The 6,820-nt window shown below is 41.4% G+C and overlaps 1 non-coding gene across 1 annotated transcript in view; it reads right to left on the bottom strand.

The window, feature by feature from the left end:
- Positions 1 to 6,816: 6,816 nt before the first annotated feature.
- The window catches only part of LOC144066385 (U2 spliceosomal RNA), a 191-nt gene continuing 187 nt past the window's right edge, over positions 6,817 to 6,820 (bottom strand). Inside the window, exon 1 of the small nuclear RNA XR_013297558.1 lies at positions 6,817 to 6,820. This exon is cut by the window's right edge and continues 187 nt beyond it. This is a non-coding gene — a small nuclear RNA (U2 spliceosomal RNA).

The following is a 6,820-nucleotide window of genomic DNA, read 5'->3' as shown; positions in this document are numbered from 1 at the left end:
TGAATAAAAAATAAATCAATCAGTAATATAAAACCAAATAATACTAATGAGCATACAGTAGATATACACTGGCTGGCTAAGTAGAGAAAATGAATTATTTTTATTCCGTTTCAAATGTCTGTATTAACAGCTCTTTAACCTTTAACTTTCTGAACTTGAATGGAACATTGAACATGAAATATTCTGAACACGGCTTCTTTTGCCTACTCCTTGCTGCTAGAGACCTGGCAGCGCTTCTTCTCACATAGTCACATTTGGCTTGAGGGAGGAAGCAGTGGAGACCCTCAGTAGAGCTTGAAGATGCTCATCAGTAAGTCTGGACCTGTACTTGGACTTATTGAAGTTCAAGGTGGAGAAGAGCTTCTCACACAAGTATGTGCTCCCAAAAAGGCACATGGTCCGCTTGAACCTTCGGGAAAGTTCAGGGAAGCTGGGGGTCAACTCTCTCAAAAATTGCCCAAGCTTGTCTGCTTCTCCACTCACCTCCCTGAACTTGGCTTTGAGTGCAGAGTTGCACTGCAGGTCAATGAGCTCCATTTGAAGCTCAGGAGGGGCATCTTGCACATCAAAGGAGAAGGGGTCCGCAAAAATTTGAAATGTGGCTTTGTGTGTCTTGAAGTCTGCAAATCTGTGATCAAATTCCTCCTGTAGCTTCGAAATGGCCTCAACATACTTCTCACCACTGAATGGTGTGCCTGCATCCACGAGAGCCTTGCATGCTGGGAAATGGCAAAGGTTTGTCTGAGAGAGCTGGGCTTTCCATAACACAAGTTTAGTGCAGAATGCTCTCACGTTGTCATAGGCAGCACTGACAAGTTGCCCCTGGCCTTGTAGCTTCTTGTTCAGTACATTAAGCTCATGTGTGATATCAACAAGAAAAGCCAAAACCATGAGCCATTTGGGATCACTTAGCACAGGATCAATCAACTCACAAACGGCGTAGCTAGCTTTGACTGCTGCATTACTGTCTTTGGTAGCCTTCTTGAAGAGATCCTGTTGCCTCAGAAGACGTGTTTTAAGACTGGCAACCTGGTTGGCTCTCTCATCTCCCTGGTATTTTTCGTACTCCACAGCATGTCTCGTAGTACAATTACGTTTCAAATTGTATTCCGTGTGCACCGCAACTTTTTCAGTGTAAATGAGACACGTCGGGGTGCCCGTGTTCAACAAAGAAATATTGCACTCCCCACTTTTCTTGAAACTGTCTGTGCTCATCACCGACCTTTCTCTTCACGGCAGGCTTTGAAAGAGACATCTCTGGGGCTCTGTAATATGTTTTTCCACTTGGAATGAGTCTCGGGTTGATCTTTCACATTCAGTCGCGCGGGTTTGTGGCGCATGTGCACTTTCGCTCTCCGTTTCAATCGCGGAGATGGCTACAGACACTGACACAGGCTGGATCACGGATCATAGCGCCTCATTCAGTTCTATGCTGAGAGCAGCGGAGGAGTGTGCGCGCCGAGCGGAGTGATCGGCCTCACGGCTTCTCCTCCGCCCAGCTGATTGGAGGAATGAATGAGTGAGTGAGCGAGGCACTGGACAGCCCGGCCGATGTCCCGCCCTCCAGAGCCGTATACCTCACCGTGATTGGTTCATTCAGCTCCGAACCAAAGTTCCCTCTAATTTTTTGTTGGTCTGAGCAGAAAGACAACCTCCCCGAGCGCACTGAGTACCAGTGTGAGCGACATCATCGGTACTCGGATGATTCGCCTAAAGACGTTTCGCCGACGGACGTTTGACAGACGGGCAGGTCGCCGAATGGACGTTCCACCGAACGTTCATTCGGCCGAACGGAGGTTCCGCCGAAACGGGATTCGAACGCTCGCCCCGCCGGATCGTGTGTGTACAAGTTTTTCAACCTCGGCCCGCGGGCCATATACGGCCCGTTAGGATTTTTAATCCGGCCCGCCGCCGGTGTTGTCCAAATTATAGTAAAAATCAATGTTCGTCTACCATCAATGGCAGTCCGGGAATAAGCACTCTTGGGCAGGCAGATGTAGCAGAACCGAGCCGTAAAATGACAGCAATCGGGTCAAATCCATCCTAAAACAGCATTTAATGATTAAATACAAATACTGGATGATATCGCGATGGAGGCAAAAAAACGTCTATAGACATCCATTCGCCAAACGGCTCAAAATGCTCTCAAATTCGGTCAAATCCAGCTGAAAACAGCGTTTAATGATTAAATACAAATACTAGTATTTGTATTTAATCATTAAACTAACAAATACTAGTACGACCTGTCCGTCTGTCAAACGTCCGTCGGCGAAACGTCTTTAGGCGAATCATCCGGTCACGACATCATCATTGCTCGCTATCGGCACACCAGTATCACACCTGCCACAAGCAGGTGCATGTCAATGTTCCCTCTAATTTTTCATGTAAAACATGCTGTAAAACAAGAAAAACATGAGTGGACAGAGCTACTGCCACTGGCTGCCACTTAAACGGCGCCATCATGGGGAAAGGGGTAAAAAAAAAAAAAAATTAAATAAAAAAAAAAATTTATCTTTCATATTAAGACGGGGGCCGCAAATTATCGTCCCGCGGGCCGCAGTTGGCCCGCGGGCCGCATGTTTGAGACCCCTGCTTTACAGCAATTAATCCACATAAAATGCATGCTAATCAAAAACTCCAAATTCATTCAATAATGTGTATCGCGCAGTTGTTTGAAATGAGCAATACCCCAATTCTAGTAGTTTTTTGCAAACATTTAACATTACATTCCCTTTGTAGTTTGTCTATCATCTCCTATAAAACTTTCTGACTCGATGTTTTTCCAATAGTTGCACATAAAATAAAAATCTAGTTACATATCTCCCAATTATCCCCTTCAACATCAAAAAGATTTTACCGTTAATTTCAGATAATGAAGTTAGCGTATTTTCATACCTGTAGAAAGAAAACAATCTTTTATATATTAATTTGTCAAATTGTTCAAATTAATGTACCACTGTAGAGAGAGCATCCTGGCGTACGGCATCACAGTGTGGTACGCTGGAAGCACGGCGGCAGACAAAAAGGCCGTGCAGAAAGTGATTAACACTGCCCAGAGGATTGTCGGCTGCTCTCTGCCCTCACTGGAAGACATTGCCAGCCCTCGTTACCTCAGCAGAGCCAAGAACATCATAGGGGACCCTGACCACCCTGGTCACAATCTGTTCCAGCTGCTGCCCTCTGGAATACGCTATAGGTACCACAAAGCACGGACAAGTAGGCTTAAGGACAGTTTTTTCCCCACATCCATCAGACATCTAAACTCGCGGTAACATAACACACATTCCCTTCTGCGGTAATATAAAAAGAGGTTTTGGGTGGTGATCTGCCTCCTACTAGCTGACTGAAGTAAGGTAAGTGGAAGACAGTGAGAGGTAAGCGAGAGGTAAGCGACCTGTATCCACAATAGCAGAATGCCAATTACAAGTCCGTACTAGATTTAGGTCTTTTGCCGAGTAAATGTAGCTTATGGAGAAGCACCATCAATTTCGTCACACGCAGTTTCTGCGTGTGATGACAAGTAGGCTTTTTGTGTTGTGATAACTACAACAGGGGCCTATGTCCGATTATTATTATTATTCATTAAATCTGAGCAAATAACGCTTCTCTTTTTTGTCACCTTTGAATTTGGAAGGCTGATTTTTTTTCAACAAAAAGACCCAAAAAGTATTTTCCCCCAAAAGAGTTTTATGGAACTACCAAAAAAATGACACGTTAAATCGGTTTAAAATCGTGATTCATCTTATAATATGACAAAAGTATAAGGACATTGTACAACTCATTTATTTATTTTGAGCAAATTCATTATCTTTCACACCATATTTCTAATCATGTTTCTTAGATCCTAGATTCAATATATCAATCATTTTCATTCAAATGTATCATGTTTGAATAACACTCAATATTCTTATTGGATTTGCTGGCAAATTCAATAGACAAAAATCTAGTCTATGAAGAACAACTTTTTCGTGCGTTATGTTGCAAACTGTCGATTGCTCGTGAGTTGAATGTTCCTGTTTGACCTCAAAAAGTTCCTCCTGGAGCTTTGGGCGTTGTGTTCTTGCCGACATTTCCACACGTGAATTCTGATGACGATGGCGGCGGCTTTGATAGCTACTATCTAGGCTGAGCTAAAATAGCCAGGAAACCTACAACGAGTTCTTAGTCGACCCTTTCCTTTATAGCTGCTAGCTAAGCTTAAGCATAAACAAGCACTTTAACGACTTATTTATTTGATATCTGCTAGCTATGCTGAGCTAAAATAGCCAGGAAACCTACGAGTTCTTCGTCGACTTGTTCCTTTGATAGCTGCCAGCTAAGCTAAGCTAAAGCATAAACAAGCTCTTCGACGACTTGTTCCTTTGATAGCTGCTAGCTAAATTAAGCTAAAGTATAAACAAGCTAGTCAACGACTTGTTTATTTGCTAGCTGCTAGCTGGGCTAAGCAAAAGCAGGTTTTGCTGATAAATAGCGAGGGAACGAGCGACGCTGGTGCGTCAGCACTGTGCCGATAGGTCAAGAGAGAAAGCCCGTATTGGGGCGTGTAAAGCTTTAAGAAATAATCACGTGACCGGAACAGGAAATGTATCGTTTGGCCAAAGTGTGATAATACACAGTTTAAAGAAATAAACTGTATCGAAGTGTCGTGGGTCTGTTGGACGGACTTTGGCGTAAATATGGCTCGCTCTAAGAAGTTTTCCCCAGTGTGGAATCATTTTGATCGTGTGAGGCAAAACGAAATAATCACTTTTATTTCACATGATTTACCAGTTAACAAAAATGTTGACATAAGTTAAAAAAATGTAACTCAAATTTGATTTATTTTACTTATAAACTCGGTTTGGAATTTGAAAAAAAACATGGATTTTTTTTACCTGCAATAAATTTATAACTACTGCAGGGGTCACTATTGGATGACCAACACGGTTTCAATACAGTGCCGGCACAATGTGTCAATACAATCCTTGAGATACCATCGTCCCATCCCTAAGGTATATCCTTCCAAATTCAAAGGTGACAAAAAAGAGAAGCGTTATTTGCTAAGATTTAAAACTAAGAGGAAAATAAATATTAATTTGAACAATTTGACAAATTCCTTTATAAAAGATTTTCTTTCTACAAGTGTGAAAATACGGTAACTTCATGTCTGAAATTAACGGTAAATTGTTTTTATCTCTTTGATGTTGAAGGGTATGATAATTGGTAGATATGTAACTAGATTTTTATTTTATGTGTAACTATTGGAAAAAACATTAAGACAGTTTTATTGGAGATGATAGACAAACTACAAAGGGAATGTAATGTTAAATGTTTGCAAAAAACTACTAGATTGGGGTATTATTCATTTCAAACAACTGCGCGACACACATTATTGAATGAATTTAGAGTTCTTGATTAGCATGCATTTTATGTGGCTTAATTGCTGTAAAGGGTACAGGCTTAATATATTAATCCTTGTGAACAGGGGGGAGATGGTGGTTCAATTCTATTTAAAAATATACATGTATTCATTTGTTTCTGAAGGTGAATGTAACTATTGCAGGGAACAAGAGATATGTTTATGCCAGGCTGGAGAGGTGGTTTTTAAACTCCCGTGTAGAATCCAGATTGGTTTTTCTTTTGTGTTTTTTCCCTTTTTTTGCATTAAGTTATCCAATCCTATATACAACCATACGTACATACATATATCTATATATGTACAACAAAGCAAAAGCACAAAGTACAAAGCAAATCAAAGTAAATGGGATCATTAAGAATCACCAAATCAGATCATTAAGACAGAAAAGCAGCAAAAACACAAAACGAGCAAGAGTGGACGGAGCTACCGCCGCCGGCTGCCACTTGAACGGCGCCATCTTGGTTGCGGTAGCTAAAACGGATACAGACTCAAAAAGACGTTGTAAAGTTGGACAAAAACTGGAACCACACACAGGAAGTCTTCCACAAGATGGGGAACTTCTGCAGACTGTGACCGAGGTAGAGAATATGCAGAGTCACTCTTCCAAGTTTATCCGCACAGTTCCTCAGTAGTCTGGAGCTGAAGACAACAGTAGTGGGGTAGAACTCCTCAAATCTGTTTCCGGCCTGGTAAGCGCCGACAGCTCTTCCATCTTATCCCATGATGGAATGGTTGGTCAGAAGCGTTGCTTCTTCTCCCGGCACTTTTGCCCAGCTCCGAATTTCCTGCGGTATTGAGGTGTTGCTCCTTCTGCTGCGTATTGTAACAGCTAGTCCCATGTGTATGACAGCATAGGCATGGTTGAATGGTTCCCAAAAAAGAAGTAGCCGAAAGAAGCCAGGCTCACAGAACAAAGAAAGTTGTAAAAACATTAATGTAAAAAATATAAAGTACAAAGTAAAGTAAAGACGAACGTATTAAGAAATATTCAAATGTAATTTAAAAAAAGATAGAAGGGCTGTAAAACACGAAAAACATAAGAATATACAGAGCTACTGTCACTGGCTTCTGCGTGACGACGCTATCTTGGGGAAAAAAATGTATGCTGAATGTAGTCAATGTGGCGCTTTGCTTTCATATTACAGCAAAAAGAGTGGCACCTCGACGCTGAGCAGGCATTTAAACAAGCTGTACTGGCAAAAATGATGATCGTCAATCGATATATTATTATATCAAATGTGAAGGTTTATACAGTCTTGTTTCACTTAGATTTTGTAACAAAAGAAAGGCTTTAATTTGTTAATTGAAATCACCCCTCATCCTCATGAATAATATATGAAATTTCAGATTCGCTTCTGTCGTTTCAATCATTAAACTTAGGAACTTCAAGAGTTAGTATATGTATTTGGACAAATAGAGGGG

Source organism: Stigmatopora argus, chromosome 20 (genome assembly GCF_051989625.1).
Source record: "Stigmatopora argus isolate UIUO_Sarg chromosome 20, RoL_Sarg_1.0, whole genome shotgun sequence".
NCBI lineage: Eukaryota > Metazoa > Chordata > Actinopteri > Syngnathiformes > Syngnathidae > Stigmatopora > Stigmatopora argus.
This window is presented reverse-complemented; position numbering and strand designations above follow the sequence as displayed.